The sequence below is a fragment of the Hetaerina americana genome, unplaced genomic scaffold (assembly GCF_022747635.1).
Source record: "Hetaerina americana unplaced genomic scaffold, ioHetAmer1.1.p SCAF_7, whole genome shotgun sequence".
In the NCBI taxonomy this organism is placed as follows: domain Eukaryota; kingdom Metazoa; phylum Arthropoda; class Insecta; order Odonata; family Calopterygidae; genus Hetaerina; species Hetaerina americana.
The window spans coordinates 14,448,050-14,474,508 of NW_027287316.1; positions in this window are offsets into that span (position 1 = coordinate 14,448,050).

The following is a 26,459-nucleotide window of genomic DNA, read 5'->3' on the forward strand; positions in this document are numbered from 1 at the left end:
GAAAATGTTCATAGTGTTCACCTGTGCCATTAATACTTCAAAGTAATTAAGAAACATTACATCTGAATTGTTTAGCTTTTGAGCCAAATGCCGATGCGTATTGGTATGATTATTAATAGGAATTTCACTCGGTATAAACCGCAAAAACCGCAACCTAGAAACTCTGGTATGCATTGAATTTTCAATAACGATAATTTCCTTCTTGAGGTACTGATCTTTTCTTCGTATGATTAATTTTTTCAGTATGATATTTTCCTAAATTATTTATAAACATGCGATCCATTTATTCTTCCTGTCTCCCACCGTCTCTCGTTTTCTCTGCTATTTTCTTGAAAGAAAAACTTCCTCCGCCGCTCTCGTATAATGCACAGGGTACCCCATTCCCTCTCACACCTACTACCCTTCATGTTCATGACACTCTTACGCCCACCTCCCAAGTCCCTAACCCTCACCGGGATATATGGCCCAAGCGTACGCCTCCCCTGACCGCTAGTCCAAAAAAGTATACACCACCTCGTCTCCCAACCGTGTTTTTGCCAGCGTTTCCCGTCAACGCCCGGATCCTCCCGTCCCACCTCCTCCCCCACCTCTCCCCATACTCCCTCAACTTCGGACCAGGCTAACCCCCATCTCACCGTGCACCCCCATGGCAATGCTCCCCCCTTGCAATGGCAGTCCTGTCACCTTCAGGAGGTCAGCGCCTCGCCTTCTTCCATCATCTCAGCGAGCCTCGAGGACGCCTGCTTGGCGCTTGTTGCGTCGCCCTAGTCGACGCCTCTCCATCTACTCGCACAAAGACTGAGTAACAGCTTTGCACATTCTGTCTATTTATCTCTAAAGAAGCCATTTCCTATCCTTTAATTGGTTGAATTGCGAGAGCTGTTTCTTTATGACGGCAAATAGCGAAAGGACCTATTAACGAGCGAATGAGAATTTTCAATGTTATGAACCTGATGAGGCCGTATCACGGTGAAACGTGTTGCACCTAAAAAAATGAATTCTGCAGAAAAGTACTTGCTCTCTATCTCATTCCATGGGTAAAGATAATTAATTTTGCAAGGTTTATTTAAACAGACTTCCTCGAAACTTAAGATGAATTAAAAAAAATACATTCCATTTATCAATGATAAAATAAATATTATTAGTGTAGTATTTCTTCATTAGTTGAATGACTCTTGCAAAAAAATACTGCTTTCCCTGGATACGAAGTATAGTTATGTGTGTCTCGTCCCAGTTATGGGTATGTCCTTCGTATAAAGATTTCTCTTGTAATAAGATTTAACAGGTAGTTTGTCAATGAACAATAATAGTAGCTAAATATATAATCTTATCCCTATTGTTCATACACTGAGGTTCAATTCAGTTGTCTAAGAAAAAAATTTTAAATGGGAAAAAATTGTTTCTTTTTGTTTTTGCTGACGCGATCTTAAAACCAAAACCTAACAATACACTGAAATTAATGAAGCATAGGTTCATCTGTGAGACCCAAGTTATGTCTTTGTGTCGTTTACTCGTTATCGATTTATGGTAAGATCGAATATTAATGCCAACATGCTAGTTGATAAAATATATTACATCTTTCATCGTCCCATTTCACCCTCACGGTATATTTTCTCAATTAAATTCCAAAAGTTGCCCAGTACGGTAGATAAATTAAATTTGGCAAGGATTTTTAGTTTTTTCCACTCTTTGTAATACGGATCTGGGAAGACATGAGATAACATTTTCAACATTAATTCTTTCTAGAATGGAAACGTTTTCCACTTTGCATTCCAGCGGAGGCCTCATCAGTCCTCGGACGGAGTTAGACCGTAAGAAGTCTGGGACTTAGTGCGGTAACTACCGATAAAGTAGTAGCTCTAGTATTTCTAAAGACAAGACGGGCGTAGAGCCGGATGAAAGAGGACGGGGAGGAACGCACCACTTGAAGAGGGCCCCTGAGTGAGTCTCGGGGACATTAAATTTAGGGAACAGAGGGGGAATGCTGGCTTACATCGTCCTAGTCAAAGTCTCTTCCCCCTTTCCCCTTCTCTAGGCCCCTTCATTCTTTCCGAGTGTAGGTCTTGGCTCACCCTGTTTCCTCGAATCCCCGCCCACCCCGTTCCCTCTCGTCCCATCCCCCGCCAGGGCACCCATAACACTTATCCCATCATCTTAGCGAATCTCGACTCATCCAGCCTTGTCCTGTCTCGACTACTTTGCCTCAAAAACTATCCCTTTTCACCCTCCCACCCAACCTCCCCATCCCATCTTCCCCTCTCTCCGTCCCCACTCCCCGCAACACCGCTCTCACCGTCCCACTCCTCTCACCATCCTCTCACTTTCCCCATTCCCCTCTTTGACGAGAGCATCATGCCTTCAAGACCACTTTCTCAAAGATTCGTCCGTCCCGGTTTCAGAAAACAAATATAATACGGGGAAAATACAAATAAGTCTCGAGTAGCAGCGGGTTTTCACTCAAATAAAAAGGTCGGGTGCGGAGTGGCTCTGGAGTTTTAAGAGTGTTTGAGTGCCAGTTTTTAACTGTGTGCTCTGTTTATTTTGGATATGTCAGGGAATCGTTCATGCATATTGACGTTAATGATTAGGATGCCAAATTTTTTTTATGGAAATGGGCATCAATTCACTTCTTATGAAAACATGTATTAATTGAAATCATAAATGCATAGTTTGTCCCATGGTACCTTCGTCGGAAGTTATAGCTTTACCCTCTACCAGGAAAAAACATCGATGATCTGCTCTCTCTCTCTAATTATTAATTAAACGGTTGAAATAAAATACCAGTTTAAAACACAGTTGCACAGTTTAATGACTCGATAGTTGAGATTTTATATTATGGCTTGAAAAATATTTCATGTCCGTATTCATATTTTTTATGTCCTTTTACGCTCGCATGGATTGATATCAACTTTTTTCAAATATAAACTGAAACATTATCATAGATCTGAGGGGTGGAATTTGTTAAAATTGAAATTTCTCAGTAACTTCATAATAGTGTAATGGTCAACGGAGTCCATTACTCTATTTTTATTTATCAAAATTTGAAATCCAATGCAATTGCGATATTGGAAAAAAATTAAACGATTTTTTCCTTGGAATATGTTTTATAGCATTGAAAACGTAAATGGAATCATTTATTAAATACTAACACGCTCATTATTTTGTATAAATAACATAGTTTCAACACCAATTTATGTTGATTTTGCGAGTTTTTATTCGCCTAGTATATTTCCCTATGTTCCCCGTGGCGTTCAGTTTATTCTCGCGTCTCATCAGCTGTCGCAGGCAATTAAACGTTAATCTTTTATTGAAGCTGGTTGGAACATCATCACGTCGATTGTTAAAGAGCGTCCAGTTTTTTGATCGTTTTCAATTGAATTTCATGGTGAAAAAGACCCTGCGTAGGCAACGCCCGAAAAAATAGATGTCTCCATCCGATGAAAAAGCCGTGAAACATGTCACAGGAAAATCATATTATAGGCAAAAAGTTTCAGAGTGTGTGATTCCACTTGAATGCTATTATTTTGTGACAATGCTATGCTTTGGAATCAACACAGCGCTGCATTCATTTTTTATTCCCGTGAAAATGCACCCGATGGGAATCGTGACAGTTCCGCCTCTCTTTCATACCCCAAATCTCGACCGATCTCAATAAATCAATTGCCCCGGTCCGATTTTACATCTGTGACGCATAGAGCAATAACCAAGCCCTGAGTCCTGAAAACATAGATTAAAGCAAAGTTATTCCTTCTAAAATTATCGCTTTATTTAACCATTATTTTCCATTGAATTATTCAGGGAAACCTAACTCCTGTAGTAGTCTCCTCTTAATGTAAGCGCAGAAATGTAAGGGTTATGATTTAGTACCGTTCTGAACCACAGTGTACCGTTTCCTTAATGTAATTCAGGCCTCCGGAGAGCGCTGAATTAAACAGGAAGAAAAAAATCAATTAAAATATCATCGCTTTCAGCAATCAAACCTGGATTCATTGACTGAAATTCATCAAATAATCTATGTAACACGCACATCAGTTGGGCCGCATATTTCAAACGCTTTTGCACGAAATTTGCTCATGGATTTTATCAACGAATGCCAGTAAACGCGTATAATTTAACTGCCAATGCCAAAAGGGCCGGAGAGACGGAAACCGCAGATTAGCTCTTCCCGAAGTCGTCTCCCGCGTAAATTACCCTTTTTTTCCACTCGGCCACTTTTACCTATCCTGGGTTCCGCCCCACTTTCTTGCCCCACCGCTCCAGAAGCCTCCCCTCTCCCTACCGACCTCTCCCCCGCGACCTCCCTTTTCATTATCCGGGACAACGTTAATGGAGCCAAATGGAATCAAGGGAGAGATTCCGCCGAGACGAGGAGGGTCGCGAAAGTGCGAAGGGGGGGGGGGTGAAGTTCTGAGAGGGGGTGGGTGCAAGGTGAATGAGGGGAAAATGCGAGGGGAAGGAAGGGAGAGGGGGAGGGAAAATGCGAGGTGCACGGATGTGTGCGTGTCTTTAAGGAGATGACGGAGGGCGAGAGGGGAGGGGGGGGGGTGGCGAGGGATGGAGTTAAGTGCACCGGGCGGGTAGGAAGATGGCTGTTGCCCGGCGGAGAGGAAGCCCTCGAGTGAGAGGGATGATATCATCATCAGTGATTGCTTCGACGCGTCTGGGAGGGGGTGAGCTCTGGATCGAGACAAGATGATGGAACAAATTGGCTTATCAATTTCCTAGAGTCGGGCACTGGATAATTGGCAGGACATGATGAAGAAATTTACAAATGCAATCGAAGATTTTTTTTGCATGCGTGGGATTTGACTCTATCCTTGTCTCGGTGAGGTAAAATATTAAAATTATGTAATATTGTTATTGGCTGAAAGGTTGAAGGCTACTCCAGTCAATTGATACAAAGGTATACTAGAACAAAGAAATAATTGAATATGGGAACAGCCCGTTTTCGAGGGTAGAAATATATACAAAGGAAAATTAATAAAAGCCTTGGGGATATGAGTACACGATTTTGTATTCCTTTCATGTTTCATCGGAGTTTTTTTATCGAATTCCAGTGGAGAGTCAATTTAAATGATGCAAGTAACCCCATTCTACATCCCCATTTTCATTCATTCAACGTCTATAATTGCCACTCGGTTCGTTGAAGACCTGTATAGTTTTCAGAAATCATGAATAGCATAAGATATAAAAATAATAAAGTAAATTTTAAATTATGGTGGCCAAAAATGCGTCAGTTACATAAAAAATGTACATTGTAGTCTCATGTTTATGAGTGAAAACCTATCTTAATTTTTCAACGTTGGATTAACATCAAATTTGAAGTCACTTGTCCTCATAATGAAAACAAATTAATAAAAAATAATACAAACGAAAATTACAGATGTTATTGGAATCATATCAAAAATATGATTTTTTAAATAAAATTATTCAACCTGAAGGTCGGTTTGGTAGGTGACGTTAGAGTTTATGCAGCACTAAGCACGACGGAGAGAGGAATCTGCAGATCAGGGTAGAGGGGCAGTTTCTTTCCTTGTGCTGGTTATGATTTCCCGGAAAGATCTGGGACCCGAAAAATCACCGTACTTTGGTGGAGCTGAGGGTACCCAGAGAGGCATACCGGGTATGGAAATCAAACTTGACCCTCCAGCAAGCCTCCGGTCAGGCGACTAAAGGCGACCGTTAAACATATGGGTAAAGAAGCAACTGACTGGTTCGGCCACCGAAAATTTGGAATACGTAAGATACATTTGTATGTGTTTCTCTTTATTTTTGTTCGCTAGCACTATCTCGCTTCTCCAGTCTAACTATAATTAATATCGGTGAGACTTTCCTTCGATATATATATATATATATATATATATATATATATATATATATATATATAGCTAAAAAGTAGATTAAATTGTTTTGTTCTGTTGAATTACTGAGTAAAAAATAAAATTAGCTCAAGGTTCACAGGATTATTTAATCGAGGTAATATTCCCATGCTTAAAACTTAATTATGATTTAATTCTTATTGACATGTATAACTACCTAGCACCGATACCTAAGAAAGGCAAAGCTATTTATAATCCGTGAAAGGTATTTCGGTAAGTAGTTTAGGAAAATTCGGCACGACAGATGTTGATTTTGATAAATCGCTCTTATTAATACAAAATTTATCGCTAATTTTTCATCCCTAAATTGATTAATCGGGGAAAAATTACATCAAGACCGAAATATATGCGAACCGGCTATTTTGACTCAGAATTCTTTACAAGCCATTTATCATCCCATCCTGCCTAAAACTCTTCCGCTTAATGAAAGAAAGGCGTCCAAATTGCTGAACCCTGTTTGACACGTGTTATCCTCGGAGCTGATTTATGCGGCACTTTATGATGAGATGCTAGGCATAAATTGGAAAATTGCTTATCATGGGCTTATATTTTGCATAAGCTCATTTCTCATAGGTGATCAATGTCACATTATTGGCCTGGGATAGGATGTAGATTTTCATGGGTTTATACCCAATAGTCTCACCTGCGTACGTGCCGAATACGTTAAACAAAGATGAAAAAATCAGCAGACAAAAAAGATGAAGTGTGAGCGTATTGAAATCAATAGTGGATCATTAGAAAATATCGGGATTTGAAAACCATCGTTCTGGAACACTTAAAAGTGTTTCATCACAGTATAACTTAATGACTCTCTATTAAATTTCACTGTTACATCGTATCAAATAATTAAGTGGTCGACTTGAAACGATAGTCCGTCGGAAGATTATATATTTAGGAGCTCCATTCGTTTACGCGTTTTTTGGCAATTACAATCTCCATGCACGTTAATGCTCATATACTCCAATTACAGACTCAAGCGTTTCCCGAAATATCCTTCGAATTTTATACGTTCGCTTTCCCTCATAGTGCTCGAGGTCGTTTTGTGAGAAAAGGCAGAAATGATATAAACTGACCACAAATTTGACAAAAAAGCTCATTACTCATTTTAGAGATAATGCATTAGTGAATACAACTCTTAGTTCACACTCAAGTTTCCAAAATTACTATAGGTTTGGCTCCAAGTTTATTGTTGGTCGGTGGATAATTTTTGTGAATGAAATATGAAATTAAATAATTGCGCTAATGATTAAAATGTATCTAAAAGACTGAAGTAAAAAATAAGCTTCCCTACTTGATTACTTTACCAAAGATTAGGAAAATGACCGAAGAAAGGGAATGAGAAGTAGTGAAAAACCGTCCGAAAATCATAATGCTCCAAACTCATACGATAATTAATAGAGTAGCTGTTATTTTAGTATAGAATTAATTCTTTAGAATAGGACTATCGATTCAGGATAAGGAAATTCAGCCTTTCCTTCGACCAGTGTTTCTTCTTAACCATACTCGAATCACTATACGATTCAGCCACCAACATAGAGGTGAGAACTCGTGAATCCGCATATATATATTAGCTTCCCGATCTTTTGATATACCGTCCCGTTAAACCATCGCCGTTAAGAGTAACCACTAAATCCCATCCCAGAATACCTCGCGCCTCACCCGGATCATACCTCAAATTCCCTCCGGCCAGAACCTGAAGAAAGCTTCAGAGAAGAACGAAAGCTTAACCTTTCTGAAATGTATGTGTCCTTTTACGTGCTATGTATGTATGTATACATAATATATATACACACATATACATACACAAAGCTAAACATTAAAATAGGAGGGCAAAAACTAGAGCAGGTAGAACAGTTTGCGTATCTCGGTAGTGTTTTGGACCAACACGGTCAAAGTAGTAGGGACATAAGGAGAAGAATTGGGCTTGGCAAAGAGGCTTTCAAAAGGAGGAGGGAGTTGATGACAGGGACGTTGAGTAAGGATGTCAAGAAAAGACTCGTAAAAACTTTGATATGGAGCGTAGCTATGTACGGCGCGGAAACGTGGTCATTGAAACAGCAGGATAGACGTATATTCAGGGCTCTTGAAATGTTGAAGTGGAGAAATATGGAGAAGGTGAAATGGACAGAGAAGAAAACAAATGAGGAAGTACTTGGTATGGTGGGCGAAGAGAGGGGTTTGTTGGGAGAAATCCTATGGAGGCAGGAAAAGTGGATGAAGGGTGTATTGACCGGCAGTGGGATGTTGAAGACTGTGATTGAGGGGAGAATGTTAGGCAAATGAGGAAAGGGAAGGAACAGGATAGGAATGTTGGACGGGATGAAGGGAGGAAGAAAGTACTTAGAGATGAAGAGGGACCTGATGTAGAGTGGGATATTGTGTTTTTCTAGGGGCCACAAATTGTTGAATAAGTAATTTTGTCCATCCAAAAACCTAGCTTAACCGGTAGATTACCTAATAATAATAATAATACATACACACACACATATATATATATAAATATAAATATATGTGTGGGTCGCGGTAGTCCAGTGGGTACAGCGTTGGACTGCTGACCAGAGGGTCCCGGGTACGATTCCCGGGCAAGGCACTCTGGGCGCCTGCAGCTCCACCCAAGCTAAAGTGATTTTTCGGGTACCAGGTCTTCCTGGTAAACAATAACCGGCACAGGGAAAGAAACTGGCCCCTGAACTGAATATATATATATATATATATATATATATATATATATATATATATATATATATATATATATATATTCATTATATACATACATAAGCCCAAAAAAATAATCTTCAATTGAGATTAGTTGACTTGAATTTATTCTGTTAATAGGAGCTTATAAATACAATATTTTAATTTAAACGACGAATACGGCGTAAACAAAGGAGAAAAAATGGAAGGAAAAATAATATTATTTTTATTTTTAACCCTGAAATATTTATTGCCTTCGTTCACAGGAGAGAGGAGAGCCCGGTAACTAACCGAGACTAATATTAGCATATGTGCAAATTAGGCACCATAAAAATGGTCATGAATTATCCAATGATATCATTAGAAATCAATACGAAGGAAAAGGTTGAGCAGTCATTCCTATGGCGCTTGGAAAACAGCTACACGACCTATTGTTTCGTAGAAAGTACGTTTAACAGAATTTACGATGAGATGCATCGAGGAAGTTCAAACCCCTGAGAGAGCAGCTTCAGAGGGCGGTAAGGGGATTAAACCTTCTTCCCTTCACGCTAATGCCCTTTCACATCGAAGGGCAAAGGGAATGGGAAAAAAGGAAAGAGTGGAAGTGTGAGTAAAGGGTATTTGATCCAACTCGTCCTTCTGTCTGTACGTCCTACAATAAGGGATACTCGTTTGCAGAAGCATCATGCCCCAAAAGAAAAATAATATTATTACTTCAGTGGAGCAGGGGTGATCTAATTTTACTTTTTCCACAGTGCTGCTCTGAACGAGCTTTGTACTTAGCCTTTGGGCTTAGAATTTTTGGGTCAACTCATAGGTGAAAATTCGCATTCCTTGCACGCTAATGACACAAATTGCTATGTGGATTAAATACTTCCCAGGAACAAGACAAATGAAAAGTATCGTCACAGAAGAACAGGAATAGGCATGGCCTCGGTTGAAGCAAAATGAATGCTGCGTAGAATCAATAATTTATTACGTCGCTATACATAACGGATCTAGGATTCAGTCACTCGCGACGGTCGGACCCTGTCAATTGGAATATGCCAATTTTTCGAGAAGTATAGGACATTTTAACAAATAAAAGATTAAATGACGCTGCATTTTGCACGCCATGAAACTTTTCAACATTTTGGAAATTCAGATAAATATTTGATAATAAGCTTGATGAATGGAAAGAAAAAAAATGGAGCAGGATGATTAAATAAATTATTAAAAATTTTGAACCGTTTCCAGCGCTTTGAATTCTGCCTACCTGTAGATGGCTCTCATAAAAGTAGCGATTTTTACACTTACTGCACAGACGAATAGTGGTACTTGACAATCGAAACAGGTAGAAATTGGAATAATGGAACTGCGTATACTTTTGTGCATTTTAGTTGGATGCGTAAACTGAAAAACGTTAATGACAGCGATGGCAATAATCAAAACAAAAAAGATTTGCACTACGTGATGAAAAAGGTTTTATGTTTCAGTCGTGAAGGGAATGTGAAATATTATAGCCTTTAGACACCAACTGGTTTTAAGCCGAGCTAAAATTAGGTGTGTAATGAGAGACGCTGCTTACTGCAAGAACATTTTGGGATAATTACACGGTATCCATTATACCTACATACATAACGAGGGGTCAGTTGACATTAGTGGCATAGCTAATGGTTGGTCAGGTGGGAATAAACCCAGGTTCCCGTAGGGTAACCTCTGAAGAAAACCGCAAGTTACGGTAATGCAAGTGATGTCCGCGAGGTGGCAGTTGGGTTCCTGCGGATGAAAACTTAACGCTCGTATGGGCGCTCACATTTTAGTAACTACCAGTTCGATTAAATTTGGCGGAAATCATATTGATGATTAGGAAAAATATACCAAACCTCACCACCCCACTCGCCCGGCATGAATCTAAATTATTTTTTATTTTTAACCAACTACATGGTGGAAGCAGGTGTGAAGATAATGGATGACCAACGAGAGAATTTGTTAAACTGGCCATTAATTTTGATCATTAAATCCAAAGAGAAATACTTAAAAAAATAAGAAAAATAGATTACGGGAATGGGGAAAGAACGTCTAGGGTATTTGATGGTAGATTTGATCAAACATATTAACATACAGTCGGCGTGCGCAATATCTTTGGACCACAAAAGTAATTTGGTGCAGATGATCCGGAAACACTTGGTCATTTCATGCCCTCTATATTCAGTATTAAACTCTTCTAAAGCTGGAAATCAGCGCGTGCATGCAAAACATTAAGCCAACCATGATTTTCTGGATAGTTCAGGTCAATGGGGTTTCACTTTGCGCATCGTGTTAGGAAAGACCCCAGTCCGGGTCATTTGTTATGCCACAGTTAAACTCATGCAGGTGCGTTCCTGACCTTTCGTTATTGCTTCACTATTTCCTTTTCCCTCTGCTTCCACTCGTTTATTTCCCATTGTCCAATACCCAGGCCAAAGAGGGGACTTGCAAAAAAGCGGTTGAAAAAAAAGTTTAAAAAAAGCACTAATTTGAGATTACAATTTCAAAAAAATTGACTGAAAATAATTGCATCCATTATTTAAAAGAATGGACATTTTTCATGGTATACGCCGCTGCTAAGTGAAATGTATTTTTTTTCAAATATCAACAGTTTTTTGTGTAATTACGTCATATGCGTCTCAAAACCGTACGTTCTATGTATGCAACTAAACTAAATTCGTATTCGGGCTGAATTTAATTTCTAATAAAGGGCTAATTTGATAAAAAATAAAAATAACTTCGATCTAAACGATAAGTTAACCCCAAGATGAAAATAAATGTCAAATGCATGTATTTTAAACTATGATAAATATATGTATTAAGGCGTTCCGCACATAATTGGCAATATGTATATAGTGTCGCGGTTTACAAAGTGTCAGAGAGTTAAGGTAAATTTCGCATGTTCCTAAATTTAAACTTGGAGGAAAGCTCAATGGGAAAATAAATTTATTTCCTAAATCAAAAATAAGAAAACGATTAATGAAGTAATATGGATCATTCCTAAGACATGTCTGCTGAACAAAATAAGACGGTAATATCCATTCTAGTCTGGGTTAAAAATTCGAAAGCAGGTGTGCTCACTCATCCAAGGAGAGATCTCACAGACTATGGAAAGTTGTTACCCGTTGTATGAAAGAAGGCATTTTGTCATGAGATAAATTTAAATTAAAACAAGAAGTTTCTGATAGGTACAAAATCAACTAAGTTAATTTTTAGAAACAAAGATTGCACATTGTAGATATCGATACCATCTAAAGAAGTTGGTATATAGCGGACAGAATTTTTGGAGTGGGAAGTAAAGAAAAATTGAGATAATTTTGCCTTAAACCTTTACAACATCAAAATGTAAATCGATTGTACTGAATGAAAAGGAATTGCGCCCTAAATAAGCACTAAATAAGCATAAATATGGAAATTTTTTTATTGATTTTCGAAACTTTCATTTTATTCCAAACAGCCACAGGTATAATTAAACATATGTGTTTGTTTCGTGCGAATTATGGAGGCTCACGATAAACTGCAGTTTCATATTTCCTAAAAAACATAATGGACATTATTATTCAAACTTTTTACCTGTAAAATATATTAACTAAATTATGGCTAAATACGTGAGAATATTGGGAATACACAAAATGTACACGTATAATTTTATAGATACAAGCTTATCGGTCATATTAAGCGAGAATTTACCAATGCCTACTCGGGTGTCCTCGTATACCCCGGCCACGGGCACCATGAAAACTCCAATGGCTGCATTTCCTTTCTCTACCATGAAAATAATTACTTCACGACTAGAGTCTGGGGAGCCAGCCCGGCAATTTTCCCCGGAATCACACCTCCGCGCTCAATGGTATCAGCAGATGCCTTCGGCGGAGGGGCAAAGAGCGCAAAGGTTGACACGGTGTGGGGAAGACGTGAGGAGAGAGGGGTCACGGGGGTAGTTAGCCGCGAAGGGGGGGTGGTGGTGGGAGAAGACGGCACAGTATGCGGGGGGAGGGTGACGGGGGTCATTAGCGGACCACGGGTTGAGCACGCGCAGGGCGGTGGGCGGAAAAGCGTTAGGGAGGCGCGATGCAGGGTGTGTGTGGGGAGGATGGGATAGAACGCAGTCCGGGGGGGGAGGGGGGAGGTCGTGGGGTGGGGTGGGCCGGGACTGGGCGAAGCACTCACGCAATTGAGCGAGCTTAAGTGATAAAGAGTTTTAAGTGGCGGCGTGGAAAAGAGGTGCGCGCACGTGGGTTTGAGTGCGCTGCCTGCGCGCGGGGGTGTGTCAAAGTGTGCGCAGCGTGTGGCTTTCCGCTCTTCTTCTTTTTTCTCTCTTTCGGAACGGCGGGAGGGTGAGGGGCTGGGATGCGCGGGGTAGGCCGGGGGACGGGATCGAGGTACGTTTTGCAGAGGGCCAAAGGGGAGGCAGGCGTTGGCGATGGCGTTAAAAAAATAATAAAGGGATGCGATGGGATCAAGGCTTGGGGAGAAAGTTAAAATTTTTATCTATTTATTCGTTTTTTTTTCCAACGTTTTCGAGGGATATTCGGCTGAAGGTTATGTGGGTGGGAAAAGTCGGGAGGTGAGGCGAAAGGGAAGAGGGGACGAAGTGTCTCTATGCCCGTGAGTCGATGTTTGCCACACTCTCTCTATCTCTGGCGCGAGCTTGTTTCGGCTTGGCTTTTAAAAACGGCGGCTCTTTTCCCCACTCTGCGTTCCCCGTGCGTCGGGATGATTTAGGGTTTCTGTCAGCTATAGTAGGTTGGATCTCAAAAATTCTGACGGATTTGCCATCGGAGATATTTTTCCGAGGTGTCCAATCCTGTCTCGCGTCATGAGACACCTCACGTTTTTTCCTCAGGAAAATAGGGTAGTAATCTTGGATGCGGCAGATAAAACTTGCATTAAGCACTCACAAAATTGGCGAATACTAACGCCGTGTTTTTTACCGAAATACTTTGATATAAAACAGCAATCCTCAGCAATCGAACCAAACCACCATGAATTGACTTGAGAAGGAGATGTGATTTGTCCTAATGCAAAACTAATTGCACAGCTAGGAGTGGTAATTGCGAAGTGAAAATTCAAAAACAAGGTAAATCATAATTAAAGCCGAATCAGGGTGAACTCAATTGACAGAGAAGAACACCAATAATGAAAATAGAAGGATGCGGAGTTGAAAAATTCCTGAAGTTCTTCAAAATAATTTACTTACATAATATTCTTTTTCATTAACCAATGCTAATGATATGTAGCACAGAATCTTTTAAATCACAATGTATTACTTTCACCAACGGTGCAGTCTAACTTTTAAGCTAAGAAGATATCTACGTGAAATACAAATTCCATTTAAAGGAATTTATTTTAGCAGGATTTACTTCATATTTATGGAGGTTCAGTGAACTACACTGACACCAGTTTGTTTCTTGTTAAATGATATCTAAAAATCCCAGCCATTAACTATTAAAATAAAGTAAAGTGAATATTTTTACTTTAATGGAAGATTGAAAACTGAAAACTTTCGTTCAATTAAGAGCTTTTAAGTTATTTGTAGACTGATCCTGAGATTTCATTCCCATGAAAAAGTGTCCGCATTAATAATTTAACCTTGCAATTCACTCAGCCAAGATATTATTCCTTTAACTGCAGCAAAACCTCCACGAAAAGTTATGATTTGGACTATCTAACAGTCACATATAATCCCGGATAATTTAGCCGCTTTTGGACTTTTTAAAAACTCTTTTATGTTCGATATTATTCTCGTCTTTGGCGCTCCATAATGTTACAAATGCCCTCATACATTGCATACATAAATGTCGCTTCCTCCTAATCTGCTGAGAGTCTAGTGTCCCCCCCAATAGATGGTGACTTGGTTCTTCTCAGGATTCAGTGGGCAAAGAAGAGCCATTTTAGGCGCTCCATATTGGAACGAACAAAATCGAAAATATGCCATCGCATCCTATACGTTTTAATATGCTGCACCATACTTGAGCCGAATTCAATATGAATTCCAACTAGAGACACTCCTCGGCCTTGGAATTTCTTCATCCTCGATAAAATTCCATTTATTATTGAGCATCATTAATATTGGATATCTGGATGAAAAGTGTTTTCCCGTTTCGTGGGACCCGTCACAGTTCATTTCAGCGGAAGAGGCAAAATGAAAATTTTACAGTGATTAATAAAACAGGATCTTAATTCATGCCCAAAGATTTCTGTTGACGCAAGGGAATTAAATTTGTATTTTGCCTTCTCTGCATATTTTATGGCCAGAATTGTTGTTTGCAGCTTTCTTCATATGCTATAAGTCCTTCATTCCCAAATCAGAGTGAATTTCGCTCTTGCTGAAACGATTGAAAATTGATTGAGGAGTAGAAAATGCAGGCATGGTGACTCTTGAATAACTTCAGCAAATTTTCCATCCGAATTCCACAGTATTAGACCGTTCTTTAATAGAAATAGCCATTTGTATTTCAGTAATAGATATGTCTTCAATTTCCTTCAACGTCAATAAAACGTTATTCAGCTGCCTACGAAAAAACAAACATTGTTCCATCAGTAAGATTAACGTCATACTCTTTTTATGTAAGGTTTGTACAATTTTATGATATCTACGTTCGAAGTCTCGAAATAAAATACAAGAAAACAGTCGGACAATCAGTACTATTTTAGGAAAAAATTCCATAATTTCGGTGGAAATTTTTCGCAAAATAATTGGCTGCATAAAAAAAAGAGAACACTTTTTGGACTGAATCAAATTCGAAATTGCATAATCGTGACTTTTATACTATAATGGTAATATTTTTGCATTCGATATAAGGACGGAAGATGTAAAATTCAACCTTCCACTAAGTCACTCCTCTCACAGGAGTTGTCACTACACTCTAATGTCACGGGTTCTACCAATATCTCATCCCAAAAAGAGCCCTTTTATAGTCCACACGAATCCTTTCACTCCATATCTGGATAAATTATGACCTTAAATTTGAAAACGTTGTGTCTTTCGAGGATTATTCCCAGCCGGAGTCTAAGAGTGTTGCGCAACAGAAATATTTGAGATGTTGGTGTAGCTAGATGAGTCATTTTACCCAATTCACCTAGGTTGAAAAAGGAAGGACGTTTACTTTCTCTTTCGTCAAGTTATATGGGGAGTAGAGAGTGCGTGTGTGTATGTGTGTGCGTGTTTTAGATGGAGGGTGCGAGGGAGAACGCGCTAGCAAAGCAGTGAGAGTGGAGCTTTAATCGAATGAATGCGTTTGGAGAGTAACGCCCACGTTAGAGGAATGGTGCTTCCGGAAAGGAAGAAACGGGAAGGTGGGTGGCTTAAATAGGGAGGCTGGGAGCTTCTTTTTACCTGGCTAGCGAACCGGATAAGATGGAGGAAGATTTTGGAGGACAAAACAAAGTGGTTATGGGAGGGAGGAAAGAAAGACCCCGCTAGCTTTTGCGAGAGACGGGATTCAAATTGAGGAGGGGCGGGGGAGGGTCCGGGGGAAAACGAGCGGGTCGCCTTAAAAGGAGCAAGTCAAATTGGAAGGACGTCACTTATCTCGATATGTAAATATTTAAAGAGAGTTGTAAATGGAAGTTAGAGGCGGAAAGAGGACATTCGAGAGAATGAGGAAGTGTAGTAGATTTGCACTAGATAGCGGGCAGTCTAAGAATCGCGAGGAGGATTCTAATTGGAAGAGTGCAGAAAGGTTCTTCAGCATAGTTTTAATAAGCATGGTAAAAGGATAAGACATTGACGAAAATAACACATCCATATTCCATGTATACCAATGTAAGGATTAATTTTTTTGATCGTTCTCTCTAGAGGTACTGTATTCAAAACTAAATATTTGTTCAAAGATAAAACGTTGGCTTTTAGCGATATTAGAGGTTTTTTCACTGAGGCTTTTTACGAATTATATTTATTTATCCACAAAAGAAATAGAGGGGAATTCATTTTTAGATGATATACACCAGCGATCTAAGCAAAAGAGATAACTGCATCAGCTTCAATTACTTATGAGAATTTTCGCGAATATTTTGTCATATTCGCGCATAAATTAAGGCACTGATGAGGAGTTTTTACTTCTTACCATGGGGTACAAATTTCTGATCTAGATATTGAGGTAAGATTGTACTTTTTAAACTGGGGATGAACATAAATATCACTGAAAATATGTACCTTACAGGAGAAAGAAGAGAACTAGACCCGCTCTGCGGTGATATATCATTGAGATTGTGAAAGGAAAAAAGGGATGGGATAAAATGATATGATAGGTGGAGGTAGTTAGGAGAGAATAATGCGAAAGAAAGTTAAGGCAAGGAACAGAGAAAGCAAATTAAACTGGATAATTGGAGGTGACTTGTAGAAAAATATTACGATTAAAATGTGAAATAAAGGACTAATATATCTGGTTCCAATTTATGGTTAATAACTTTACTCAAATTAAAGTCTCCTCATTTTGAATAGTGCTCAGAAAATGCTAGTCAAAAAATCTGACGCGACACTTTAATAGAGTCAGCCGAAAGTTTTCTATGAATATTCGTCCAGTAGGAAAATTACTTAAATATGGATGGATCTTCTGTGCATCGAGGTTTGCATACACAGGAGTTTGCCTCATGATTTTAATACGGGGGAAAAATAGTTTTCCTGTACCCAGGAAAAGTTTTGCCATATAATCTCGTTGCTGTTCTACCATGAAGTTAAGTATCTTATTCCAAATGACAGTTGTATCTCCAAACTTTCGAAATTCAACAGAATTAAGCCATTAATTAGTATATTATGGTTCACTATTGTAAATAATATTGCCTTGCAAACCTTATAACCGTGATGGGATCAGTTAAAAATCTGAAATGGTGAGGCAGTAAGTATTCTATGGAATTACAACTGAAGTAAGTTTTGGAAAAAAGGCAACTATTAAAAACCATTCCGGCTATTTATGCAAATAAAAATTATTCTTTGAATAGTTTCAAATTTTACAAAAAGTATTTTAGCCTAAATAAAAGAAGAATGCTCCCATCTACGAACCATTCACTCCAGTTGAAGTGACAGAAACGATAAAAATATTCATGGAAACTTATTTTCCTATGCTATGATTTGTCTTAAGATTCTAACGGAGATGGAGTAAACGAAAGAAAGGCCGAAAGCCATAACAACTGGTCCACAAAAATATGAAAGTGGAAAATAATTATGACAGCAGGCAATAAAAGCTGAGGAACTTCCTAGAAATATAATGAATCGTGGTGCTACGAAGACTATACAGAGAAAGTACATTAATGAAAATGGACGAGTATGGCTATATTTTAAATGAAAATATGGAGAAAAAGATAATGTAGAAATAAGATCGAGGAGAAGGAACTACAAACGCTAGGCACAAAGCTAAGGTTATGAAACGGGCAAAATGAAATGATGGATGTAGAACAAGTAAATAATAAAGAATGCAAAAGGTAGATATGTCAACAGGGGTAATTTACATCAACTCTTGCCAAGTAATAAGCAAAAACCTATGCTTAGCGATACGGGAAGAAACTTGCAGACACAGAAGAGGATGATCAGAGTAAAACTGTTTGGGCTAGAATTATTACAGGAACGTAGTAGTCAACACTACAAAAGATTATGGCAAAGAAATCGTCCTTTGTACGAAGAGAATACAAGTCACGAGAGGGCACATGGAGTATGATCGGTGAAAAAGTGAAGAAAAAACGACTCCTATCGAAAATCTTGGAAGATTTCGGAGAAACTCGAGAGTCAAAGCCGAAGGGAGGATATCTGAGACACTCTTGAGGAGGGAAGAAATCGGATGAGGAATATGTAAACAGAAAAGACGGGGAGAAAAGAAGAAGGAGAAGAATATGGGGTGAGCGAAGAGTAGAGGGTGCCTGCCTAGTGCTCAGAAGTGTTTAAAGCAAAGGATTACGTGTGATGCGGAAGCAAAGAGGAAAGCAAACAAAGAAGGAGATCGAGAGTTCGATGTAAGGAGGCAGACGGGAAAAAACACCCCTAGGAGAATAGGGAAATCGTGCATGGCATGGGAGTAAATGAAAAAGAGTAGTGGATGAGGAAATTGAATCCGTCAGGTTTTTTTAGAAAAGATAAATTAGAAATGTTTCATGAAAAATTTGAATACGTGGGATATACATTGTACAAAACTTGTACGGTCTCCTAGTCATATACGAGAGAATTCATGTGTCTGAAATTGATACATTATGAAATTGATAAATATCAGTAAGGATAAGACTATTTGGTATCAGTAATTGCTACGGGTGCAGAAATGACATGAAAACCTTCGTCTACAAGATTTAAAAAAAATCATGTGAGGTCAGGCCGAGTCAATCGAGTCAGGTCACTATTAGCTCAATAGAAATTTCTATCTAAAGTTCGATGCACGATACAAAATTACTATAATGACAACCTTCCGGGATATTCAAAATTCAATGCATACACAAAATAGAATGATTCACTATTCAATTATTTGATTTAGTAATAAAGAAAGAGTAAGTAATACAAATCCGGGTACACCCGAGCAGTTGAATGTCTCTACGTCACATTCCCATTCTCCACTACCAGAAAAAATTCTTATTCCACATAATTATGTAAGATAATTGACTTATTCCTATGAGATTTAATTTACTGTAATTTACCAGTAATACATGATTATTCTAGTACTTGTTCCATGCTTCTGCCGAGGACTAATTCATTCCTTTATATTAATTAGTCATATACATAGGAAAATTTTAATGGTGCTATTATTCAATCACCGGAATACGTATCCTTACATCTCTAAAGCAATTTATCGCTCTGCAATGCTTTTATGTCGAAGCGTGGAGTGAGTATTATCACTTGGAAAGCAAATGTTGGGGCTCTGCCTAGCTTCAGGATATCCAGGCTTATGCTCAACCCTAACCATAAAATGCATAGAATATTCCGGAAAAGCCTGGGGAATTTGTGAGGAAAGGATTCCCTCCACCATTCCCTCTCCCTTCCGATGACTCTATAATCATAGCCTAAAAAATATGTCCGATTCAAGTGATCCCCCCGATGGAAAAGCACGCCGAAACCCAGAATGGAATCAAAGCGAGAGGAACATCGGGGAACGAGCTAGTATGGCACCGGGCCTCCAGGCCCCTGGCACAATAGCGACGGGTCGAGAGGAAGGTACGGAGTGCCGTGCTCGGAACGCGGTCGACTGCAGGTCACACACTCCCCGGGTGCCCGTCTTCTAGCCACCCCAAGTGCTGCTCCTCGGCGGGTATTCCGGTATTCCCATTCCTCTCTTTTTACAACAGATTTGGAGGCTGTGCTCAAGGAGGAGGGGGAATGCGTTTTCGGCACACAACGAGAGGTTAAAAGGACGTTCGTGAGGGAAGAAATCGGGGGATTTCAAATTGGAGATGACGGGGATGTGAGTGTGCATATACACAAACCTTTAAAGTTTTTACCTGCCTAATAAGGAAAGCTGCCAAAACCGAAGTGTGGTTCCGTTGAAGAATATGGCTCTAAGAAAGCGAATTTTTAAATCTCAATATCGCACAGTTTAAAGACGTCGTTCGTTAAAATCGGACGGATAGAATATAAAGTAGGTGTTTTGTGTCTCTTAATCTGTTGCATTCTAATCTGACATGGGTGGAAATAATATAATTTCAGAAAATATAGTCAGCTAGTCAGTTACAAGGTTGGCATCGCTTACTGATTTAACATCGACTATGATTTGCTGTCATCGGCGTAAAATTATGGAATTAACCTACCATGTTGAAATGAAATGAAATTATTGACTTTGCAATTCCGCACACGTTATTTAAAGCACGACCCAGGTTTCGACGTTGAACGCCATCATCATTTCAATGCATTTCAACCGACTATGATGGTGAACCCCTTGAAATTTGGACTTTTTTCGACCTATTTCTTTTTTAAAATTTCATTTTTTAATTAGAGAATTTTGATCCTCGACTTTCGTGTTTTCTTTTTTCGCAATTATGTGTATTTGTATGTATAGATAGATAGATACATAGTATGTGTATGTATATGCGTGTGCATATGAAAGATGGGGGGGCGGAGGAGAGAAGGTCGGAGAGGCAAAGCGTGGTGGAGAGCGGAGAGAAGCGAAGATGGAATGAAAAGAATAGCAGGGGGTGATTTGGAGTTAAGGGGGAGGGAGGGATGGTATGAGGAAGGATGAGGGGTGAGATGGGAGATAAAGAGAGACCGAGAGGGGAGAATCGTCGTCGCAGTAGTCCTCTCCCTCAAAGGAACGGATAGGAATAAATAAAAACCCGAGGAGAGGGAGGACGAAGAAAAATCAAGCTAAAAAGAAGACGCGGGGGATGATTTTTTTATCCCCAGGAGAACGAAAAAAATGAGTATGGAGCGAAAGAGAGAGAGGAAAAGAGGCATAAAGCGCGCGCGGGCGGGATGGTTCGTCGGTGATGGAGGGCGGCTGTGCGGGGGGGGGGTAAAGAATGCACGAGGGGTAGCGTGGAACAAAACGCTGGAGAGTGAGAGGGGCAGGAGGGTGGCGGCGAACGGACTCCGCAGGACCCCATGCGTGGAAGTGGGATAGGAATGAGTGGGGAAGGGATCGCGGGCGACGGCAGTACTCGTCGCGGATTTGCCGTAAAGTGGAATATATAAAATGGAGGAAAAAAGACTCGGGGGAAAAAAATGAAGGTGAAAAAAGGCGGCGGAGATGAGACAGGGGACGGAATGGGCGGGGGTGAAGCGACGGGGCGGAGGAACCAAAATCCCTTTGATGCCCTCTTTTATTAGATTCGGAAGTTGAGAGGGTACGAGAGAAAAGAGGGGGGAGGCGGATAAGGGGCAGGGCTCCGACTGCGACGGCGAGGAAGGCGGAGAGAGACATAAGGGATTACGAGAGTCGGGGGTGCGGAAGGGGAAAATTCGCGGGGAGGAAGGGGGTGGTGTGGGCAGGTCGACGGGGAAGCGTGGCGTCACGCGAGTCGTCCTTCCTTCCCCCTCTGCTCCGGCGGTTCGGGTTCGGCTCCTAAGGTTAACCACCGTTTCATTGTTCCTTCATCTCGCCCTCCCACCCATCCTCAACTCACCCCCGCTCTCTTAGCATTCTGTTTTTGGAAGGGGTCGGTAAGCACTTTGTTGAGAGCCGGGAGGACCGGGTTCCGCGACCCTAAATAAAAGGATGGTCGCCTATTTCCTAAACTAGTCGAATGCAAATTTCTTTCAGGAGAGACAAAAAAATCATATATTTAGTATCCGAGTTTGGAATAGATCCGCACACGTCCCTTCTACGTGCGTCAATAGGTTAGTTTTTTGATACCCAATTTCATTGTATCCACTCCGGAGGATGGATGCAGAGCGTATGGAAAAGCTCCTAAATCAAATGTACATTAGCGAAAAAATTCCCTATGCCGTCTATCTTTGGAGTGTATTTCCGTTTATTTTGCTGTATTTTTCTCGCACACTAATTGATGCTATAATTATTGCCTCCTCTGTTGCAGCATGGGTGGAAGTGGGATAGGCTCCTCTCACCCGTGCTTTTCAACGTACACCGGGAGAAAATGTCAAAGGAGGCATGGAAAGAGCAGCAGGATGGAGTGAAAATAGTCGGCGGATATTAAAAACCAGTTATATTTTATGTTTGAGGAATATGAGACGAACCTTCTAATGAGCACTGCAGTTGGTGAGCACATTCGGAAATCAATGCGGTAGATATGGGATAAAAATCAATGTAATCATCACAACATTAGTGAAAGCTAACTAAACCGTTGAAATCATATAGCGTAAACGGATTAGGTGGAACAGTTTGCCAATCTAGGAAGTGTTTTAGCTGAATTTAGAATAGATCTCTTTGTATCACCCATTAAAACCATTTAAGAATATGCTCTTTGTATTACCCATTGAGTAATTACACATGTGCAATATTCTAGCTCATCGTTGAAATTAAAGTACTGGTGGAATAGATATTAAAACCTAAGTACATAAACCTAAGACGTGGCTTAACATCTATTAGGGAAATTCAAAGATTATAGTATGTTACAATAGATATATTTGAATAATTAAGTTTTAAATACAATATCACTAAACTTAACAGTAAATGTATATAGAGAACCCAATTTTGCTGAAGATCTTTTGAAGGTCGTGCTGATATAAGAAAGAATTTTTAATAAAGATTGGTCCGGGTTTTCGGATGAAGGCAGCAGATCGGGGCGGATTAGGTACGTGTATTTTGAACGGAATGAAGGTAGAAAGTGTGTATATGGAATTTAAGATAGGTTTATTATAATGTGGTGTGTCACGTCTTTTCAACTTGGACGAGGCTTAAAAATATATGTTTTTAATCTATCTCTATCCAAAACCTACCTTAATTGGTTGACTAATATTGCTAATCTGCATTAGACCCGTACTATTTGTATTTTCTAAGATTGTGCATCTACTCTGCGCACTCATTAGTGGTTCTAATTTATGGATTTCCAGCAAATGCATGCTGCTATTTTTGTTCACAAAAATTTTGTAGAATCTAATAACATTACCTTTTTTTATATTTACGCTAAAAAATCGACCTATTCTGTGCAAAGTTCCTATGGATAAGGCGCATACTCAGGATGCTATTTGACGTGTATTAAATCCAAGGGTACATTTATTCAGTTACACGGGCAAAATCGCACAAAAGAAGGTATATTTAAAGTCTAAGAGAAATAAAAAATCAACGGATAGATATTTTTTTCTAAGAGGGGGGACTTTTATGCGTATTTTCTCATACGTTTTTAGTTTTCTCGTGTGAATTCATCAAGGTGGTCATTTTTCAATGGTGGCTAAGTAGCCGACCCTAATTTCAGCCAAAAGAGATTTTAAAATTCCTTCGCATTACCTTATATTTCGTTAAGCTGGTGATTTGATGTTCCTCATTACATGAAATAACATATTTAAGCATCAATATTGAAAATTATTCAGCTGGAATATCAAATCTTAGGTTACACCTTGATATAACGTAACACGCATGCGGACTTGTAGAAAGTTGGAAAACTGAAAGAAAAACGGAATGGTGTGAGGGTAGAATTTTACAGGAAATTCCATTGGATGTACGTGTAAATGGAGAGTATTAGTTCAGTCAATGAAGGTCGTCGATCCAATCAGGATGAGGAAGACGAAAATTTCCCAAAGCATTCAATGTATTCCGAGTGTTTGCATAAATAACTTATTACCTCAAAACATATTTTTTTAACTTAAAAAAAACTTTTGAAAACTTAAAAAAAATAAACATGTATTTGATGCATCAAAAAATCATGGAGGTGTCAAAGGAGGAGTTTGGACACATTTAGGACCGAGAGTAAAAATAGCGACGAAATATTTATTTTACATAGCCATGTCATATCATAACGTGACGTCCATCAACGTTACGCCATTTAATGATAAAAAAATATCAGTGGCACTAGCACCTATCAGGATGTGGGCGAAACTCCATCGCCCATTTTTTGTCACATGTCGAAAATGAAGTATACGCGGATGGTAGAAATTTATATTTTTAGCTGACATCACAAGAAGCGTTGCAAGAATAAATTGATTGACGGCATTGCACATGGAGTCCGAATGATATTTTTCATGCCAAACGTTACCGAAATAATGAATGAATTTTTTCGATCAATTTCCCGCCGCCTTTAATTCAACTGTCGAGCATGGACTGATGTTTAGCAGCATTGATGCGTAAACAAAATGGCCTTTCAAAAAAAAAAAACCATTGCTGCACCCAAAAATGTTGATACGGAATGTTTGTTTAAGCATTTACAGCCCCGATGTAGAACGTATGCATTCCGTTACGGTCAGGAACTTCCTTCGGTATTTTTTCCCGGCCACGCTACCCGCTACTTGACGTTACTATGATTGCTCGGCTATATTCCGGGACCATTTGTTGTAGTGTCGGACGTGGTCGAATTATTTGGGAGCAGGCACGAGTGCTCTAGTTCGTCGGCTTCAATTTAGGGGCGACTTGGGAAATCCCAGCGCCCGGTTTATGGCGCCCGTGCACTTCCCTCGGCCCACCTCAAATCCCCAGAACGACTGGGATTAAAAAAAAAGCGCCATATGTCATAATCACGCCCGCGCGCCCACTCCCCCGAACGACCACCCAAAGACAATAAGTTGGCTAAGGGAGTTAAGGGGATTGGGCGCATGCGCAATGACTTGGGCGCTCGGCAACTTGCATGGGGCCTGTGAACGCTCATTCGATGCCTCCTGTTATACCTAACCTAGTAAATACCAGCGTGATCGATCGATGATGATCATGCATCTAAATATTCCCTTGAATACGTGCAATAATGTGATACTATACATAATAATGTGATGTGATACAATAATACGTGCAGTTTTCTAATTAGTCCATATTGTGCTGGCGGAGGTCTTCCATTCCCCCGTAAATTAATGATTTTCCGGAACATAATGAAGACAGCATTTACGGGCGTAGTTACAGTCTTCAAATTATTTCATCCGTCCTTTCACCGAATCGGAGGCCAAAGAGAGGCACAGTGTCCATATATATAAATATATGTGTGTATATGTATATGTGTATAAGTATATGTGTGTATATGTATATGTGTATATATACATACATATATATATATATATATGTATATGTATATATATATATATATATATATACATATATATATACACATATACATGTGTGTGTATACACACATATATATTTATATTTCTGCACACTGTGGCCTATATATATATATATATATATATATATATATATATATATATATATATATATATATATATATATATATACACATACATATACCCGAAGTTTAGTCTCAGAAAGCTAGCAATTAAACTTAATCCTTTCAGAGCGCATAATTTAATTTCTCGTACTATGTGAACTGATTTTTTGACACACTTGCCGTTCAACTAATTCTAAGCTTCCTCAAGCGTTGAACATTCTGTACCATGCAGTAGGCGGTCCGATCGAGAAAAAAATAATTATTTAATTTACCTAACATTTGTTTGTTCGGTGCTGAGGCTAATATTTGAAGCCCAAATTTTGAACTCAGAAGGACCAACTTAATTTATTTAATGTCTCAGGTACTTCTGCTTCCCTTTTCAATTTTAAGAGGTGAAAACTCTTAGGAATCTGTGATTTGTTTCCAATGTTGAGAATGTGATTTGTTTTCGTTCTCACCCATTGTTTTCATTTCTTCCTCTCATGAGTCATAATCGCCAGCGTATATCACTCAGTAAACACGCTATAATTTTCTCGAATGACATTAGCAGATTTATTAAAGCCACAAAAGTTAACCACTACTAGCGTAAGGCATCAAGCCACATTGCACACAACCAGCCAAAGTGCAATATTTATCGGTAGCTATTTATACTTCTACGAATTCAAATTTAAAATCCCCTCTCTCAACTTCTACGACAACGAAATTTTCTTTTGAAAATTTCCAATGAAATACAAAAAGAAAGTGGAATATAAAATTTACTCTAATTTAAGCCGCAATACTAAAATAAGGGTTTTTATCCTTTCATTATCTTTCAATCCAAAGGTTTATTAATTTCACCTCTACCGTATTGAAATTCTTTTATGTCATATTAACTCTGAAAATTTTTATGTTCTTATCTTTCCTTGCATACATACTCTCTTTAGTACCGTCAATGCTTACTTCTTTTTTCGATTCCTCTCCTCTTTCCCTTTTGGGTCTATCCCTTACATTTTCTTTCTTTCTTGTACCTGTCAAGTATACTTCGTTTCAAGATGCTCCCGATTAACCTGGTGTTCCTTGTATTCCTTCAAATGGTCGTTACCCCTCAGCTTTATCCTACACCCCCTCCTTTCTTATTTCATCCGTCCAATTGTGCTGAAAATTGCCTTTCACAGGCCGACTTCAAGGCACCGACGGTGAGAGGCAACAGTTTCAACGGGCCTGACA